Source organism: Schistocerca nitens, chromosome 4 (assembly GCF_023898315.1).
Source record: "Schistocerca nitens isolate TAMUIC-IGC-003100 chromosome 4, iqSchNite1.1, whole genome shotgun sequence".
Classification (NCBI taxonomy): Eukaryota; Metazoa; Arthropoda; class Insecta; order Orthoptera; family Acrididae; genus Schistocerca; species Schistocerca nitens.
This window is the reverse complement of record NC_064617.1, coordinates 781788477-781809195: the sequence shown is the minus strand read 5'-3', so window position 1 is coordinate 781809195 and position 20719 is coordinate 781788477.

Genomic DNA, 20719 nt, shown 5'->3' with positions numbered 1-20719 from the left:
GCAGTCGCTACGATTACTGCCTGGACTCAGGAGGTATAAATAAAACTGTCTGCTGGCTGACTGTGTAGTTGGGATACCCCTGTCCTTTACTCCGCACCGTAGAAATTGCTTGCTATGGAAGCTCCCCAAATGGGCGCTCAGTGACCAGTGTGGCCATTACCTCATGGAAGGAATTGGGGATGAAAAAGCCCCTGCTGTTGCTGGGCTGCTAAGTCGGCAGGTCATTCATTACTATAGTCAGAGACAATAACGTGGCGCCCTAAGTACAGCTCTGTTCACTAGTTTTGGCTAGTGCCTTACAGTTTCTGTCCTCAATGAGTTACGAATCCTGCCTCAGAGCTACCAGCTTTAACCAGTACACTCTGGAGTGACAGCTAATCAAGCTTTCTGTTACCCTTACTATCTGATAATATGTGTTTGCCTCAGATGCCCTCTGTGCAGTCTAATATCAATGTATACCTATAACGTTAGACACCAAATGAATATAGGGCGAAAGAAAATTCGCGTACTCAGACCACATAGCACGAGTCCTAACATAGTATATAACACAATCAATAAAGAAATTTCACCTTGGGTGTGGTTCGATAGAAAATGGATGTCGGAGAATGGCAATGTGGCACCACTGTAATCTCATTCAGCATAGCATAATCCTGTGATTTGACTGAGGATTTCTGGTTAGTGAGGATACATAAAAAGTGACGACTACTTCAGGTGTTCACGAGGTATATATGATGAAACGCTTGCTCATGCATCTTTGTTTCTTTTGGTTATTAATAACCTGGCAGATAGTATTAAGAGCAAAGTCAAACATTTTGGCCGATGATGCAGTTATCTTTAATGCAATGCCATCTGAAAAGCGCTACATAAAATATCGAGCCAGAGTTTGGTGAAATATCTAAGAAGTGAAGAAATGGGCAACTTGTTTCAAGTGTCAACTTCAGAAAATGCAGAAAAAAGTACACTATGACTACAACACTGTTTTTAAAGATGTGAAACAGAATGACGAGATAGGCTCAGTCGTGGGTAAGGAAGGTCCCCATTTGGGGAGCTTCCATAGCAAGCAATTTCTACGGTGCGGAGTAAAGGGCAGGGGTATCCCAACTACACAGTCAGCCAGCAGACAGTTTTATTTGTACCTCCTGAGTCCAGGCAGTCATCGTAGCGACTGCTCGTTGTTGCTGTGAGGCTTAGGCCATTAGCACAAGGCCATTAGCACAAGGTCATTGCTAAAATATTGGGAAAATACAGTGATTCCACAGTTAAAATTTCTTACAGATCTCTAGTGCACGTCCACTCTTACTATACTGTTTATGTGTGTGGGACTCTTCCCAAACAGGAATAAGAGTGAATACTGAACGTATACAAAGAATGGTGCACGAATATTCACAAGTTTGTTTGATTCATTGCGGAAAGTCGTAGAAATGCTGAAAACCCTGAATAAGCAGACTCTTGGAGGTCCAGCCTACCTATACAGTTTCAAGTATAGATGATGAAAAAAATATCAATAAATCGATGTATCCATATTCTTCCAAAAAGTAAAGATATAATTCTTCACCGATATTGATACCAAAATGGCAATATCGAGTGCCGATATTTTTATTTTATATTACATTTTCCGGCAATTTCGGTTAACATTTGAAGATGGTTTTTTATAAATTGTAATAGATAAAATTTTTACTTTCCCTGTCTGAAGGCGTCTTACTGCTTTTTGAACTTTCATCACTCCCATTCTTTCTCTTTTACTGTGTAAAACAAGTATAGGTGACCCATAGAAGAGTAACAATATATCTTCAAAAACAGTTGCTAAAACTGATGACCAAAAATCTAAATGACAAGAGTGGTATTTGAGGTGGGTGGAGACGTGTGAGGGGAAATGCTGACATAATCGGCGTTCGTGGCTGCCAACAGAAACTGCAACGTTTAACGTCACCACGCAATTTTGACACTACAACTGGTAGGTCGTTGGTATTTGCAAAAATTAAAACACAGGGAAGTCGACATGAAGTGTTCCGAACAAATGCGGTATGCGACGAGACCGAACGACGGGACCATCGGACACCTTTTATTGCACCACTTACATACAGATGCCTTTTTTAGCAAAGCGGTTGTCGACAAGCATGAATGTGCATCGTTTTCTTTAAAATTCTTGTTCTCATTGGGAGAAACAAGCTGATAGCTAGTTGATGTATATACGATCTAATAATAAATCAATACTTAAATATACAGACACTAACAGTATATTTACGATGTGCAGCCGATTTTTTTTTTTGTGCTGGTGCGTCAGTGTTTTTCTGTCGATATATAAATATATAATGGTAAAAGTTTTCTGGAAATATGGATACATCGGATTCCCCATATTTTTCAAAATATCAAAAGTCCTAGTATCCAGAACCAGTATTAAATAAATAATATTTACGTATTTTGTAACCACTTACACCATTAGGGAGCACTATTATCACGTTAATTATATCGCTTCTTTAAGCATTGGTTGTTTTTGTGCTTCATATGCATTACAGCCACTATTTGGACACAGTTGAGTCCACTCATCAACCCTAGTGAACGAAAGGACATTTCTGACTCCTTCGTCCCTGTAATGCGACCTGATCGACAGTCAGATGATTCTGGTAGTTGTTTTCGACGAATCCTTTGTAACATGCCTGTAAAGTTTACTCTGTATTATGCTGGAAACGTAAGACTACGCTTCAAACAAGTAAAATGTAAACGCGTTTAATGTCTTGTAAATGTCAAATGGAAATTCCTTGTAGCATTTTGAAGAGTACCATTTACCTTAGCAGTGAGCAGTGTGCGTTTCCTTCCCTCGTTGGTCCCTTCAGACCACAGCAAAGCGAGCATGAGCATTAAGAATTTTTTAAATGTGAGTCGAAGTTATGCTAATGACATGAGGTGCTTGGTCGCGTTGAAGGTACTGAAGTTCTCATAACACAGTGGGAAGACAACAGCTGGTATTGGATTTACTAGTAGGAAAGTTAGAATGGTAATTTCAGCAATGAGAGTGTAAGAGTTAAACATCATAGTGATCAACATTCAGAAACAAATTCCAAGTCGTGTAACTTGAACTGTAATTATTCAATATTTTTCCAGTCAGTAATAGTTTATACAAATTACTGTGACTTTAATAGTGGTGATATTGGGTAGTGCACACGGTTATGGTCATAAAAAACATAACTACACAGTATGGTTGTGAACTCTACTACTAACTATATAAATCGATTACTGTAAATTAATTAAACTATAGTAAAAGTTGTAACATGCCCTTTTATTTATTTTATTATTGTTCCTGCTCGTTCGGGATCTGAATAGCAGCCCAAAATTAGATAATTGATTAATGTGACCATGTACCTAATGGGCTGGCAATCGGATTGGACTGCTCAGGGGATGTTACATTCCGTATTGTCCTTCGCAAATACTGTAATAAGTACTGTTTGGTGGTAAGAAGGACACAACACAGTTTCACAAACAAGATCTATATTCTTAGCAAAAGCACAAAATAAGGAGACAGCCACTGCCTTCGTCAATACACTGTTAATGACGGCTAATCTCAGCACAGGTTTCTTTAGTTATTCTTAGTCGTCACACGCAACATCCAATCACTGTAATCCAAGTAATGCCGGCGCGGTAGACGCGGTAGTTCAATATCGGCACTTGATATCACTGAAATCACTCTGTAATTAAACTTTCTCACTTTCCCGTATAATATTAACACAAAGGGGTTAAACCGCGGCGATGGCCACTCCCTTTGTCGATAATTTGCATTAATTCAACTGCTGGCTTCTGCACAGCTCTGCCCGCCCCGCGGGAACCTACCACACCCTGACTCCGCACTCTCCACACTCTAACTGCTCTCCGCCCAGTTCTTCCCGCCTCGCGGGAATCTACCCAAGCAGCACTCGGCACTCCGGTGAATCCCCTCTAGCTCTCGCGCCCTGCACACACTACTCGATAGTTGCCCTGTCGACCTGTGTGAGCGCAAACTTAGCAGTAAGGGCCTGCGGACCCCTTACATCCCCGCCCTCAAAAACTTCTTTTGAACCGCAGGCGAAAAAGAATCGGCAAGGGATTTAAAACATGGCTACATTTAAACAGTACATACAATACAAATAATTAATGAATTTACAATTTGTCAAAATAACCCTGGACTCCGGTAGTGGGCTGCCTCCACAACAATTTCTACAAAAAGTTATTACATCACATAAATGGCATTGTTCAAAATTACAATTTTTCCTTCAAACAGCAATAGCCCTCTACAGTTCAATAACAAATGAAAACACACAACATATACACTCACAAATTTTTACCTAAACACAGAACATATGAATTATTACTCTACCATTTTAGTTATTACAGGTTTTATATCTATCCTTAGATAGTCTTTGACATGAAATATGCAACTCTAATTGTAATAAATCACAAAATCCAATGTAAATAAACACTTCCCTCTTTCAAAAGTCCATTTTACAGCTAAATGTCCGAACCATGTCTTAGCAGGTTTACTCGGGTCCTGGTAGCTCTCACTCTTGGCCGGACCTCACCTGGAGTGTCCTTCAGTTTTTTGGTTCCTCCGCCTCTTCCTCGGAAATCAGACGAATGATTAATATGAATCCTTGGGTCACTATTTCCTTCTCTGTTTCGATCATTAGCTTGCTTGTATTTCTGTGATCTAATAGATTCCAATTGGTCCAGTATCTTCATTAAGGCCTCTCTACCTTTAATTAGGCTCCTGGATACAGTTCCTTGCCTTTTCTGATTCAATCTTCTTTTTACTGCAGATACCATTACGTTATCACTCATGGGTTGTTCCAAAGTCTCGTTCCATTTCCACAAATGTTTGGCAAATTCTTCCGACGTTCCTTTGCAATTACTAAGTGGCTTGCAGTGTAGTGGGTCTTCCAGTGCTGCACACTGACGACCTTTGGGCCAGCATTTCCTCAAGAATTTTCCTTCAAACTGACCCTTATCCATAGTCCCTTTCTTCTTCTTGATTTCACAGGTGAAGGCCTCACCTTCGATTGCAACCCCCTGGTCATCTTCTTCTCGCTGCACGGCTATAGCATTTCTCGGATTGACTGCCAATTGGTTTTGCTTCTCTCCTATCCCCTCAACCACATCGTTGCATTGTTTCTGCATCTGTGTCACCTCGGTGATCTTTTCTCCCAATTCGGTTCTAGTTTCTTCAACATCGTCTTCTATCTTATCTGTTAACTTTTCTTCCATCTTCTCCTTGTCTCCCTGGATCTGGTCTATGTTTTTCTGTAGCTTACTCTCTCTCTCGTCGTCGTTCATCTTCAGTCGTTTTGGTAACTCCTGTATTTCCTTCCTCAGATTACCTTCCATCTCTGTGTAAGATGTTCTGATTTCTCGTACTATAGTATCTTGTAAATCTTCCTTTAATGATTTGTAACTTTCTCGTGAACTCTTCTCTATTGATTCTCTGAGTTCTTGTGAACTCTTTTTTAATGATTCTCGTAAATTTTCCTTTAATGACTCTCCGAATTTTCGTACTATTTCTTCCCTTTCTTGTAAACCCTTCTCTATTACTTTGAGTAACCTTTCTTCCCTCTCTCTACTTTCTTTTAGCAAGGTTGCCAAAATTGATCGTATTTCTGCATCCTCTGAAACTGGCCTAGTTCTCATCGCTTGTCCCGGTGTCTCAGGGTAACTAGTTGAATGTGCTGATGGGCTTCCTAATGACAATCCACAATCACTAATTCCTGAATCATCCCTGTCTTCCTGTCCTATCCCTTTTCTTTCAACTATTGCCTCACAGACCTGCCTATCTTCAGAAGACATGTTTGGTTTATATTTAATGCCCAGGCAAGTAATACAAAGTAACCTCCAATAACCCAAAACACTCCTAATTACCATGAAACAAATCAAACAGTACCTGCGCAGAATCCTTTCATTTAGTTCCCAAAATGATACAACATGCATGAGTACTGAACATAACAGCCCTCAAAAACCTAAATTTCCAGTAACAATTTCCACATACACCGTTTATGTAAAAATGTTTTAAACAAGATAATCATAACACTCACAAAATCTATAAATGCAAATTCATCAAAACAATTATCATTTATACAATGCAGTGTGCACAAATAAGCATGCTTGACTTCCGAGTATGTTTTGCAACTTTTCTGAAATTACTGCAATTGAGCACTTTTCCGAATGTAAATACCAGTTAAAAACTGTTTATTTATTGCGAATATTGCACACTGCAATTTACTGTTATTTTAACCCGTCGTCTTCACTCACCAACCGACGTTACCGCGAGTCGCGATGTTTTGACGTTGGAGATGGGCGTGGCTGTGCCGCTGCTGGAGCTCGCGTGAGGGTTGAAGATCAGCTGCAAGGCGACGTAGTTCCCCGTCGGCCGCTCCGTGGCGCTGCAGGCGGGCGTAGTTCGTAGTTCGGCCGCTAGATGCCGGAACTGCGCTTGGTGTCTTGAAGTTGCGTCGCTCCGTGGCGCTGTAGGCGGGCGTAGTTTGTAGTTTGGCCGCTAGATGCCGGGACTGCGCTCGTTGTCTCGAAGTTGCATCGCTCGCCGTGGTGTCATGTGAAATCACTTCGCGGATCGAAGCTCTTTGGTGCAACTGCTACTTGGCTCTGCATGACGTCACTCACTAATTGCGTCGCCACAATACCTTGTCGTCAGCATAACAGTTTACGGGTCCACACTAAACCGTCCGATTTTCACCGTTCAAAAAATAATTTCCGTCAACATGTTATCACTAAACACCTTTCTAACAACTTTTGTGACGAAATCTTGGCTCGTGTCACTATTTTACTGTTCACACGTGTCTCTCTTTAGCGTCCACTTTTCACAGTTTTTCGTGCGAATTTACGCATTTGCACTTTACAACACAGTTTAATTTGGCCAGAAAAACAGTTTAGTCACAATCATAAGATATTATTACTTCGTATTGTTCAAAAAAATGCACTGTTCCTAGTCGCGATTTTAACATTCATGCACTGTCCCGATTCCAAATTGAAAAATTAGTTTTCTGGCGTTAAGCATGGTAAATTACCTATTGTTCATTATGATTCGTCCGAAAATTGCACTTGTCCTTTCACGGTAAGCCAAGGGTGTAACATGCCCTTTTATTTATTTTATTATTGTTCCCGCTCGTTCGGGATCTGAATAGCAGCCCAAAATTAGATAATTGATTAATGTGACCGTGTACCTAATGGGCTAGCAATCGGATTGGACTGCTCAGGGGATGTTACATTCCGTATTGTCCTTCGCAAATACTGTAATAAGTACTGTTTGGTGGTAAGAAGGACACAACACAGTTTCACAAACAAGATCTATATTCTTAGCAAAAGCACAAAATAAGGAGACAGCCACTGCCTTCGTCAATACACTGTTAATGACGGCTAATCTCAGCACAGATTTCTTTAGTTATTCTTAGTCGTCACACGCAACATCCAATCACTGTAATCCAAGTAATGCCGGCGCGGTAGACGCGGAAGTTCAATATCGGCACTTGATATCACTGAAATCACTCTGTAATTAAACTTTCTCACTTTCCCGTATAATATTAACACAAAGGGGTTAAACCGCGGCGATGGCCACTCCCTTTGTCGATAATTTGCATTAATTTAACTGCTGGCTTCTGCACAGCTCTGCCCGCCTCGCGGGAACCTACCACACCCTGACTCCGCACTCTCCACACTCTAACTGCTCTCCGCCCAGTTCTTCCCGCCTCGCGGGAATCTACCCAAGCAGCACTCGGCACTCCGGTGAATCCCCTCTAGCTCTTGCGCCCTGCACACACTACTCGATAGTTGCCCTGTCGACCTGTGTGAGCGCAAACTTAGCAGTAAGGGCCTGCGGACCCCTTACAAAGTGTACCACTAGCTATCATACGCTTTGTAATATATTTAGAGATGTTCACTTGCCCTTCTGCTATAACGTATTATACTAACTGAAGTGTCCAGCGGCGCTATATCCGCAGTTACCTTTAACTCAACTGCTCACAATTACATTCGACAAAGATTCACCATTTATTTTAATATAATTAACCTTGTGACGGAATTTTCTTTCGTTAACATTTTATTGTTGGTTTTCTTTATTCATATGACCTGTTTTACACAGCACGTATCTACTTACATACTGTACAGGTACACTAATGAGTGCAGATTGATTTAAATGAATGGAGAACCACAGGAACAGGGAGATGGAGACAGCTAAAGGACTGTTCAATGGAGAGATTGTCCACTTTGGTGGCAGTATACATGGGCGGCAAGAAATGGTACAGTAAGGATATTAATTAATTATTGTAAAGTGTGCACTGACTGCTGGAGACCGAGTTGAAATATTTAAAACGAACTGCTACTGGTCGTATTCATGGTGTGCCACAATTATTCAGAGAAATAGTGTCACTATTTGTTAAGTACTTTATGCTACTATTGTGGAAGGAGAATTAAAAACAGTGTGACGGTATAGTATTCCTAATTCGTGGCTATTAATCTTCAGTAAATAATAGCCAACTTGCTGACGTATAAAACGAGTGTGCGACAATCAGGATTCGATTTTCATGTCGTGAGAGCATCCCAATATCGACTGTTCTATGTACACTGCTCAGCAAAAGTTTCGTTAAATGCAAGCTACGATACTAGAAGGCTCATTGACGTAGGCACTGCATGCATTACCCAGTCAAAGTCCATATACCGGACGGTGTTTACTGCTGGCATGTGCTGTCGCCGTTTCCCAGTCATGCAAACATACTTCTGCCAGAGCAGCACACCTCGAGCAGTCCATTATCAACAACAGCTTCATTCATCTTATTTTCAGTACTGAAGGGACATGCCACGTAGAGGTATTCATCACTTTGATAGAGTGAGGACAGTGGCTTTACTTCCAGCAGTCAACCACAGCAAGATGTTGCCGATCTGTTATAGTTAACTCAAAGCGATGTGTCTAAGGTGTAGAGATAGTACAGATGGGAAATGTAAACGACAGATTTCGCAGTGGTCGTCCTCGTATGAGTACACCAATGCAGGATCGGTTCCTCCAACTGTCGGCTCGCAGGTGCCCAATATCAACTGCCAGGAATATTGGAAATGGCTTCTCACGGGCTACGGGAATACGTCTCTCAGACCCAACAGTGCGTAGAAGATTGCATCGTGGTGGTCTCTATTCCCAAGACCAATGAGAAGTTGTGCACTGAACCAGCCGACTCGGTGCAGTCAAAGGACTTGGGGTCTTGCACATCAACATTTGACCATTGCAGAATGCTGGACTGGTTTACGACCGGACTCTAGAAGACGAGCGCTACAAGACACCAGGAACGCTGATACATTCTGGAAGTCTCTTCGTTGCAGGCTGAAGTGTATAGATCTGGGCAGCTATAATGATGTGACGGAGGCCCCTCTAGTTCCCATCTACGGGAATCTGACTAGTTCCTGATATCTGTTTTAATTTCTTTCTGTAGTTAATCAAAATCATTCTTGTTTTGAGATGGAACTATCTTTATTTTGTTAATAAGGTATTGTACAAACCTCAGTGGGTATACTATAAGAAGTCATTGTAGTAAACTCTTCGATATTCCCAACTTTCGTTGAAGTGTGTATGTTGTTTTTCCAGAAGCATTTGTACATCAGCGATTCATTTGTCGTTTAGCATCTTCAAAAGTTGTAATGACAGAATAGGTAAGGTTCAAGAAAGAAAAGTTACCATACTGGATACAGCTTCCGAGACTGCAACATTACTCGCCATCTTGGTGCATCACGAGAAAAGTGCAACTTACTTTGATACATATTTGGCCATAAAAATAGAAACAGTATAAGCAAACCTAATATAAAATAATTCCCTTGTGCTTTAAAAGTCCAACAGCAATTCATGTCTCGAACGAATATACATTGAAGACTTTCCTTTCCTATTTAATAAAACAGATTATTATAGAAACATTAACATAACAAAAATTACTTGAATTGTTGTTGTACTTACTTACTGATGCTTTAATTCAGTATGGTGCTTTATCTGCTTGGTGGTGCTATAGTTCATGTATTTAAATGATGACAACCCATAGCCTACAATAACTGCTAATAGCCTTCTAGACGGCAGCATATCTATGATAAACATTATGTAACCAGTCATAAACGCATTTGCCACGAAAAACAGGTTTCTTCTGTGAGCGTTACAATGTAGTTTTGACGCCGAAGCAGACAAGTAGCGAGCAAGGAAGTGAAATAAAGTAAAGAATGCCGGAACGTTATAACCTTCAAAGTGGTAAACTGGTGCGCAGCATGACAGTAAACCGAAATGCTTCTAAATTAAATCCGTGTTCTGCATTTCCGTACAGTGCTCACGCATGCTGCGCCCGTTAGAGGTAAGCTGGATTTATGGTATACATCGGGGTGGAGGGAGCTCGGATTTGGCCGGACATTGACCTGTGACATACTCTACCGCGTTGGTACTGATTTGCGACAGTGGGACCCCTTATGTCTATGTCTGGACAAGAACGTGACTGTAGGCTCGCCGGGAATCGCGACACGGGGCGCTGACGTAAATCCAACTCGGCACCCCGCATCTCCGGACACCCCTCTCCCCTAACCGCGTTCCGTGGCTGGGATATCTGCCGCTACCCGATGTGAAATACCATCACGGGCTGCACGCGCGGCCCGATCGCGATTTATAGCACGTCATAAATCGCGCCGTATTCTTCCGCCTCTTTGCCTGTTTCCGGGCTGTCAGCCTGCTATGGCGAGATTCTCCAGCGGTTGGGCCATTCCAATCAGATACCAACACGGATGTACAGTGACGGTGCCTCCTTCCATTTGCTGAAGCCCAGAAATTTGTTGACAGTAAAAAGTCTACCACGAATCTTTATCTTAATTTCTATCAAACACTTTTCACTTGTTTATAGTAAGCATAATTAATGGTCTCTAAAATGGAATACTTTTTATCTATATATACATTGTTCTGACGCACCTGGAAACGTTTGGTATGTCTTATAATGTATGCAGAAGAGCCAATGCTGACATGAAAATTGTAGGAAAGAAAAAAATAAAGAAGAAATTAGCAATCCTTTATTTATAAACATTGAGATAGCCTCAGTGTAACCAAGTAACGTTAAATGTCTCAGAACTAAATATGTATAGATAAACAGTTACTTACTTATCTATAGACGACTGATGATGTCTGATATGAAGAGGTGAAGAATGCTTCACTGCAAACAGAATAAACATGCATTTGAAAAAAGCAGATGTGGTTTAATCTGGTTTGTATCATGAACGAGTTGAAATAAGATTTGAGGAAGAATAGCTACAAGAATTAAAAAATGTCTCACATTTTACCAATTTGAAATGACATTTATATAGTAATTGCCACCTTGTCATTGTATCAGCTAATAACTATTCTATTATTTACAAGTAACTCTGAATTCTCCTAAGCAATTCTCACTAAAATACGCTGACACGATTACTAAAAGAAACGTCACATGTCGTAATTCAATCATCTGGAGTTCGAAGTTTTTCTTCCCAAAATTGCTTGCAAATAAATTCGTTTTGCTAGAGGTCTGTCTTGAGCAAAATACCATTTTTTTTCCTTTTCTACTATCATCCAGATACGTTTCGCTGAAATATCAGCATCGGCAGTGGGCATTTACTTTATTTCTATTATACGAGATGTAAAATACTTTTTACTACTTCTACAAAAATATATCAGAGCTTATAAGAAATTATTTATAAATCTGAAGAAACAGCTAAAGTTTTGTAATATGCCTTGTTACCACATACTATGGTTTTCTGGATTTTTGTGCTTTGCATAACAATAGTTGTACCTTTATAGTATGTCATCTATCATCAGCAACAATATAGAACAAATGGCAGAAAAATTATTTACCTCGAATTCTACGTTTTACAGTGTAGTTGTAAGGTTTAACATTAATTAATTCTATATGAAATATTGTGAGAGAAACTGAACTGTTTAACTGTCACAGTCAGTGGTCATTGCCAACGAAACCAACATGGCGGATAGATGAGGGGCTGAATACGTTCTGTGCAGGAATTTTGAATGTTTATGTGGTGTGTCCCCAGTTGCTTTTGTGTAGGTGTGTGTGTGTATGTGTGTGTGTGTGTGTTTTATTGTTTGGTGTCTAATAGTCCTTTTAATGTGGAGAACTGATTTCCGTTGCTGAGACCTCTGTTTTCGCTTATTATTTGTCTACCTTCAACTACGATGAATGTAATATATTTAATGTATTGCTTTTTGCATTTGGTAATTTTTATCAAGGATTGGTTTTTAAAGGAACTGTCGCTGTACATGAGAACTTTCAAGCTATTGTTGACGTCTGTTGGGCCTTGGTGCATATACATAAAATGTTTTGCAAATGTAGATTGACAGCTGTCATTTTTAATGCACTTCTGTATTCTGTGTATCTGATATTAAAGTTCTTCCTTATTTGTCCAATATAAAGCGATTTGCAGTCCTGTCACAACAGTTGGTAAAATACCACATGTGTTGTGTTGATCTGTGTTTCTGTTGGTTGCCCTCAGTTTTCTCTGAATTTTTTTTATCTTTCATGAAAGCTATTTTTAGCTCTTGTTTTTAAGTATGATACCTTTCCACCTATCCTGTGGGCTGCATTGTTCTTGTGAATGTATGTCTGTTTTTTGCACATTGGTGATAAACTGTTTGTTTCTTGCTGCTAGAAGCCCAGTTTAGTTTTGTTTAAACTTTGTGATTCAGTTTGTCTATAGCGTTTGTGTTACGTGCAGTATCTGTAGCTATATGTTTGATTAGGTGTATGTCATATTTGTGGTTGCCTTCAATGAGTGAAGCTTTGTTAAGTGTCTGCAGATTGTGCTGGATACCGCTTGGTTTGTTCACAATCGGATGGTGACAAGCATTCTAAAATTAGTCGCAGAACAGAACTGTTTCTCATTTGACGACGAGTTCCACTCACAATATGGGCTTACCATGGTGTCACCTGACCGACATCTTTTGAGTTACAGTGAAAGCAAAATATTTTAAAACAACTGAATGACCCAAAAATTAGTGTGTAGCGTATTGGTATCGCTATGTAGATGACATATGGTGTCATAATTCCCAGTCGTACCCAGCAATTCTATAGTAACATAGATCAGCCAAAGATAAAATTAACCGAAGAAACATAAAATGACAAAAGTTTAAATTCCTCGCCCCCATATTAAACACACACAACCACAAATTCCAATTCCCTGTATTCAGGAAAGTCACTCTCGAGCATCTGACCGCGCACTAATTATCCAGTTTTCAATATATTCTGCACAGACTGAACGAAACTCCACTTATTGAATGCATCAGCAAAAATGAGTTACATATAGTGGAACAAATAGCTGTACAGAATGGGCAGAATACAAACTGAATCAAAAAGGTAAAACAAAAATAAAGAGGACACACAGCACACAAAAACAAATAGATCATCACCAACGTACAAACACAGATCCACAGAACGCACTCATCAGGACATGTGAGCGAGAAATATGAACAACAACAAAAAAATTAAGCTTCCTGGCAGATTAAAACTGTGTACAAGACCAAGACTCGAACTTGGGGCCTTTGCCGTTCGCTGGCAAGTGCTCTACCGCCATTTTTTTGATCTTTTGCTCGGTATTGTTCGTTGCCTTTGTTCGGGGTGGATGTCCCATGACACTCGTTGAAGTTCGTCGTTGATCAATTTGCTCAGTTTTTTTTCTTTTCTTTTACTACAGAGGGCAGCTAACCCTCTGACCGAACACGCTGAGCTACCGTTCCGGCGTGAGCTATTTAAGCACGGCCCACGACCTGTCCTCACAGCTTTACTTCCACCAGTACCTCACCTTCTACCTACCAAAATTCACAGAGGCTCTTCTGCTAAACTTGCGGAACTAGCACCCTTGCAAGAAAGGATATCGCGGAGACATGGCTTTGCCACAGTTTGGGGGATATTTCCAGAATGAAATTTTCACTCTGCAGCGGAGTGTGCGCTGATATGAAACTTCCTGGCGGATTAAAACTGTGTGCAGGAGATTGATCGATGAGAGGATACGCAACAAAAAGGTCTAATGAACTTATATACCGAAAGGCATGGTTTCCCTGCTAGACACCATTTATTCATATTTTGTACAGAGACTGCAGTGTAATACGCGCTATACCATACATCCACCGTTACAGTATGCATGGTTTCCTCCATCATGGTGGTAATGTTCCTCATCCGTCATGCCGTAGTACTCTCTCCTGCCGTAGTATGTGGTAGTCTTGTGTCAGATTCACTTCTCTTGTTGACTCACCTTGTAATGGATTTGATACAGTGTTGTACACGACGGTTCCGTTTTTTAATCGAGCGTTTCCCGAAATGGCATTTATTTACGGAAAGAAAAAAGGCAACGGGCGGTGGGGAGTAAGGTTGTATCGGGAGACCTATCCTCACTGTCAACAACCACAGGTCTCAATGTTTGCAACAGCGTTTCGCCGTTTGTCTGAGACGGGGGCTTTCAGCAAGCAGGATTTCATTAAGGATCTAACCAAAATGTTCGGACAGCAGACTTGGAGGAAAATAGGAAGACGCCGCCGCGTCGGTAGCAGGCAGTTGGCCCGCCAGTACAGGGTAAGGCAGACGAGCGTGTGGAACATTCTCCATGTGGAAGGCGCCGTTGTGTCAGTACCAGACGGTTGGCCCACCAGTACAAGGTAAACCAGAAGACTACATCATGTGTAGGGCTTACTAGGGACACATCGGGAGCAATCTTGTCATTGGTTTCCTCCGGTATTTGTGTCATCCATCCTATTCGCAGATGAGGCCACATTTGCGGGGAGTGTTATCTTCAACTGTCACAATTGTCTTCTGTGGGATAGTATGCGGAACCCCCGTGGAATCGTGACAGAGAATCACCAGAATCGGTGCAGCCGGTATAACTGGCGACGTAGTTTCGAACCAGTCTTCCTTATACGTCGCCTAACGGGTAGGAACTATCGGTGTTTCTTGCGGGTGACTTTGCCTCCCCTGCTAGAAGAAGTTCCATTGGTGATTCGAAGGCTTATGTGGCTGCTGCGTGATGGTGCTGCAGCCCGCTTCGCCGTTAACGTCCTCTTCCCTCGTCGATGGATCGGACGAGGGGTCCAGTTACACGGCCGGCTCCTTCAGCAGATATCAACACGTGCAACTTCTGGTTATGGGGCAGTCCCAAATGTATCGTGTATGCAGAGCCGATTATAGATGTGGAGATACTGGAGCCGCGTATTTACGCTATCAACAAAATGTTGAAACTGCAGACTAAACCTGAATTTAAAAGTTACAGTAGCTCAAAAGCCAGAATTTTGTGCAGGAAGTCCCTTTTCGCTTTCCTTCTCACAATCACCAGATACAAAAAGGAATAATTGAAGGAAAACATGTTGTTGTGGTCTTCAGTCCTGAGACTGGATTTATGCAGCTCTCCATGCTACTCTATCCTGTGCAAGCTTCTTCATGTCCCAGTACCTACTGAAGGCTGCATCCTTCTGAATCTGTTTAGTGTATTCATCTCTTGGTCTCACTCTACGATTGTTACCCTCCACGCTGCTCACCAATACTAAATTGGTGATCCCTTGATGTCTCAGAATATGCCCTACCAACCGATCCCTTCTTCCAGTCAAATTGTGCCAAAATTTCTCTTCTCTCCAATTCTATTCAACACCTCCTCATTAGTTATGTGATCTACCCATCTAATCCTCAGCATTCTTCTGGACCACCACATTTCGAATGCTTCAATTCTCTTCTTGTCTAAACAGTTTATCTTTCACGTTCCACTTCCATACATAGCTACACTCGATACAAATACTTTCAGAAACGACTTCCTGACACTTAAATCTATACTCGATTTTAACAAATTTCTCTTCTTCAGAAATACTTTCCTCGCCATTGCCAGTCTACATTTTATATCTTCTCTACTTCGACCATCATCAGTTATTTTGCTCCCCAAATAGCAAAACTCCTTTACTCCTTTAAGTGTCTCATTTCCTAATCTAATTCTCTCAGCATCACCCGATTTAATTGGACTACATTCCGTTATCCTCGTTTTGCTTTTGTTTATGTTCATCTTATATCCTCCTTTCAAGACACTGTCCATTCCGTTCAGCGGCTCTTCCACGTCCTTTGCTGTCTCTGACAGAATTACAGGGTCATCGGCGAACGTCAAAGTTTTGTTTCATCTCCATGGAATTTAATTCCTACTCCGAATTTTACTTTTGTTTCCTTTACTGCTTGCTCAATATACAGATTGAATAACATCTGGGACAGGCTACAACCCTGTCTCACTCACTTCCCAACCACTGCTTCCTTTTCATGCCACTCTACTCATATAACTGCAATCTGGGTTCTGTACAAATTGTAAACAACCTGTATTTTACCCCTGCCACATTCAGAATTTGAAAGAGGGTATTCCAGTCAACATTGTCCAAAGCTTTCTCTGAGTCTACAAATGCTAGAAACGTAGATTTCACTTTCCTTAATCCATTTTCTAAGATAAGTCGTAGGGTCTGTAATGCCTCACGTGTTCCAACATTTCTATGGAATTCAAAATGATCTTCCCCCAGGTTGGCTTCTACCAGTTTTTCCATTCGCCTATAAAGAATTCGTGTTAGTATTTTGCAGCCGTGGCTTATTACACTGATAGTTCGTTAATTTTCACATCTGCCAATACCTGCTTTCTTTGGGATTGGAATTATTATATTCTTCTCGAAATCTGAGGGTATTTAGCCTGTCTCATACATCTTGCTCACTAGATGGTAGAGTATTGTCAGGACTGGCTCTCCCAAGGCTATCAGTAGTTCTAATGGAATGTTGTCTACTCCAGGGGCCTCGTTCCGACTTACGTCTTCAGTGCTCTGTCAGACTCTTCACGCAGTATCATATCTCCTGTTTCATCTTCATCTACATCCTCTTCCATTTCCATAATATTGTCCTCAAGTACATCGCCATTGTATAGACCGTCTATATATTCCTTCAACCTTTCTGCTTTCCCTTCCTTGCTTAGAACTGGGTTTCCATCTGAGCTCTTGATATTCATGCAAGTGGTTCTCTTTTCTCCAAAGGTCTCTTTAATTTTCCTGTAGGCAGTATCTATCTTACCCGTAGTGATATACGCCTCTACATCCTTAAATATTGTCTTCTACCCATCCCTGCTTAGCCATTTTGCACTTCCTGTCGATCTCGTTTTCGAGACGTTGGTATTCCTTTTTGCCTGCTTCATTTATTGCATTTTTACATTTTTTCCTTTCATCAATTAAATTCAATATCTCTTCTGTTACCCAAGGATTTCTACCAGCCGTCGTCTTTTTACGTACTTGATCGTCTGCTGCCTTCACTACTTTATCCCTCACAGATACCCATTCTTCTTCTACTGTATTTCTTTCACCCAATCTTGTCAATCGCTCCCTAATGCTCTCCCTGATGCTCTCTACAACCTGTGGTTCTTTCAGTTTATCCAGGTTCCATCTCCTCAAATTCCCGCCTTTTTGCAGTTTCTGCAGTTTTAATCTACAGATCATAACCAATATATTGTGGCCAGAGTCCACATCTGCTCCTGGAAATGTCTTACAATTTAAAACCTAGTTCCTGAATCTCTGTCTTACCAAGATATAATCTACCTGAGACATTCCAGTATCTCTAGGCTTCTTCCATGTATACAGCCTTCTTTCATGATTCTTGAACCAAGTGTTAGTTATGATTAAGTTATGCTCTGTGCAAAATTCTACCAGGCGGCTTCCTCTTTCATTTCTTAGCCCCAATCAATATTCACCTACTATATTTCCTTCTCTCCCATTTCCTACTATCGAATTCCAGTCACCCATGACTATTAAATTTTTGTCTCTCTTCAGTACCTGAATAGTTTATTTTACCTCATCATACGTTTCATCAATTTCCTCATCATCTGCAGAGCTAGTTGGCATATAAACTTGTACTACTGTAGTAGGCGTGGGCTTCGTGTCTACCTTGGCCACAATAATGCGTTCACTATGCTGTTTGTAGTAGCTTACCCGCACTCCTATTTCTTTTATTCATTATTAAACCTACTCCTGTATTACCCCTATTTTATTTTGTAATTATAACCCTGTATTCACCTGACCAAAAGTCGTGTTCCTCCAGCCACCGAATTACACTAATTCCCACTATGTCTAACTTTAACCTATCCATTTCACTTTTTAAATTTTCTAACCAACCTCCCATTTAAGGCATCTGTCATTCCAAGCTCCAATCCGTAGAACGCCCGTTTCCTGTCTCCTGATAACAACGTCCTACTGAGCAGCCCCACACGGACATCTGAATAGGGGACTATTTTATCTCCAGAATATTTTACCCAAGAACACGCCATACAGTAAACCTGCATGCCCTCGGGAACAATTGCGATTGTAATTTCCCCTTGCTTTCAGCTGTTCGCAGTACCAGCACAGCAAGGCCGTTTTGGTTAGTGCTACAAGGCCACATCAGTCAATCATAAAAACTGAAGTCCCTGCAACTACTGAAAAGGCTGCCGCCCCTCTTCAGGAACCACACATTCGTCTTGCCTCTCAACGGATACCCCTCCGTTGTGGTTGCACCTACGCGACGACTATCTGTATCGCTGAGGCACGCAAGCTTCCCCACCAACGGCAAGGTCCTTGGAAAAGATAATAGATAAAAACACGGTTCACTGTAATGGGATTCAGTTCTGTGCCCTCAAAGAACTATTCGACAACACGAAACTACAACACCAGCCCACCATCCACACTCACATACACACACACGCAAATAGCAGAAATACCTCACAAATATACGAAAACCTCGCCTAGAACACATAAAACTGTTCATCTTCCACCATCTTGGTTTCGAAGTCCGTCAATAGTGACAGTGTAAGTTAAACTGTGCAGTATTTTACGATGATGGTAAATCAGAACTAGAATAAGTAGTGAAACAGACTGCATAATCACACACACTCACTCACACTCACTCACACATACGCACACACACACACACACACACAAAAGCGCGCGTGCGCCCACACACACACAGACACACACAATATCCCACATAGAAATAATTTACACTACTGGACATTAAAATTGCTACACCAAAATGAAATGCAGATGATAAACGGGTATTCATTGGACAAATATATTATACTATAACTGACATGAGATTACATTTTCACGCAATTTTGGGTGCATAGATCCTGAGAAATCAGTACCTAGAACAACCACATCTGGCCGTAATAATGGCCTTGATACGCCTGGGCATTGAGTCTCACAGAGCTTGGATGGCGTGTACATGTACCGGTGCCCATGCAGCTTCAACACGATACCACAGTTCATCAAGAGTAGTGACTGGCGTATTGTGACGAGCCAGTTCCTCGGCCACCATTGACCAGGCGTTTTAGTTGGTGAGAGATCTGGAGAATGTGCTGTCCAGGCCAGCAGTCGAACATTTTCTGTATCCAGAAAGGCCCGTACAGGAACTGCAAAATGTGGTCGTGCATTATCCTGCTGAAATGTAGGGTTTCGCAAGGACTGAATGAAGGGTAGGGCCACGGGTCGTAACACATCTGAAATGTAATGTCCACTGTTCAAAGTGCTATCGATGCGAACAAGAGGTGACCGAGACGTGTAACCAATGGCACCCCATACCATCAAGCCGAGTGATACGCCAGTATGGCGATGACGAATACACACTTCCAATGTGCGTCCACCGCAATGTCGCCAAACATGGATGCGACCATCATGTTGCTGTAAACAGAACCTGGATCCATCCGAAAAAATTACGTTTTGCCATTCGTGCACCCAGGTTCGTCGTTGAGTACACCATCGTAGACGCTCCTGTCTGTGATGCAGCGTCAAGGGTAACTGCAGCCAGGGTTCCGAGCTGATAGTCCATGCTGCTGCAAACGTCGTCGAACTGTTCGTGCAGATGGTTGTTTACTTGCAACCGTCCCCATCTGTTAACTCAGGGAACGAGACGTGGCTGCACGATCCGTTACAGCCATGCGGATAAGATGCCTGTCATTTCGACTGCTAGGGATACGAGGCCGTTCGGATCCAGCACGGTGTTCTGTATTACCCTCCTGAACCCACCGATTCTGTGTTCTGCTAACAGTCGTTGGATCTCGACCAACGCGAGCAGCAATGTCCCGATACGATAAACCGCAACCGCGATAGGCTACAATCCGTCCTTTATCCAAGTCGGGAACGTGATGGTACGCATTTCTCCTCCTTACACGAGGCGTCACAAAAACGTCTCACCAGGCAACGCCGGTCAACTGCTGTTTGTGTATGAGGAATCGGTTGGAAACTTTCCTCATGTCAGCACGTTGTAGGTATCGGCACCGGTGCCAACCTTGTGTGAATGCTCTGAAAAGCTTAACATTTGCGTATCACAGCATCTTCTTCCTGTCGGTTAAATCTCGCGTCTGTAGCACGTCATCTTCGTCGTGTAGCAATTTTAATGGCCAGTAGTGTAGTAATATTGGACCTTACCACAGCGTTCCCATTCGTAAGACTTCGAGGTGAATAACTTTTCCACAAACAGTTCTGTATCGTTACATATGACAGACAGAGAAAGGAAATCAATTGTTACGCAAACCATGACACAACACGACATATGCTGCCTTTAGTAACAGGATACGTATATAAAATTTATGTGTTTTTATCCGATTTGTAAATAATTGCTTAAAAACTCGAAAGCATATGTGTACAAGCATAGAGGCCATCAAAAGATTCCATGTGAGGGCG